The sequence below is a fragment of the Penaeus monodon genome, chromosome 33 (genome assembly GCF_015228065.2).
Source record: "Penaeus monodon isolate SGIC_2016 chromosome 33, NSTDA_Pmon_1, whole genome shotgun sequence".
Lineage (NCBI taxonomy): Eukaryota > Metazoa > Arthropoda > Malacostraca > Decapoda > Penaeidae > Penaeus > Penaeus monodon.
The window spans coordinates 32,886,476-32,887,425 of NC_051418.1; positions in this window are offsets into that span (position 1 = coordinate 32,886,476).

Below are 950 nucleotides of genomic sequence, written 5' to 3' on the forward strand. Positions count from 1 at the left end.
GCAGATCTGCCCTACAATCCATAACCGTAGATGGCTATACACAACGACGGGAAGATCCACGATGCTGGGATCTAGTTTTTGTGATCGACACAGTGTAAGAAAGTACTTGGTAAATGGAGCTATTGTGGCCAGTACTTTGTGTGTGTACAGGATTTTAAAAATCTCTCTTTCTCTTTATTCTCTCCTCTTTTTCTCATTCCCTTCCTCTGTCTCCTCTTCTCTCCTCAACCTTCCCTCGCCTCCTTCCTCCTCATCCTTCCTCTCTCTTCCTCTCTCTCCTTTCTCTTCCTCTATCTCGCCTTCTATTCCTCTCCTAGCCTTCTCTCGCTATTCTCTTCCTTCTTGCATTCCCACGCTATCATCATTCTCTCTCCGTATCTCCCCGTCTCTCCTCCTCATCCCTGCCTCCTTCTTTTCCTCTTTCTCTGCCTCTCCTCATATTTCTCTCTTTCATTCCCTTCCACTCTCTCCTCCCCCTTGTCCTCTTTCCGCCTTTCACCTCCCCTTACCTCACTCTCCTTCCCTCCCTTCTTTTCCTCCTCCTCTTGTTCCTGTAACCTCTGATTCGTTTTAGAGATCTCTGAATTATCTGGCAGGTCCTGATGGAAAAACGCGATTTATCTGCCAACTCCTTTATGGGGGTCAAATCCTTGTATTGGGGTCGACAACTTTCAGGATAGTTGCGTTGGGTCTTCTCGATCTAGCAAGGATCAGGAAGCTTGTGGGTGGGGCGTGTTAGGCCGTTTATAAGGTCCACGGGTCTTTGTGTGTTCTCACTTCGTCCGGTTCACCTGTCTCGTGACGTGGTAACCTCCGCTTCGTCGCCTTTCGCTGGAGTCACTCGTTTCGGTCTTTTGTCGCGTTATATAGCATAGCTGCTGTTCACGATGCCCATACACGGCCTGGGTTAACACCTATGCTTTGATGAAGAAATTATGAAATCTAGGTTT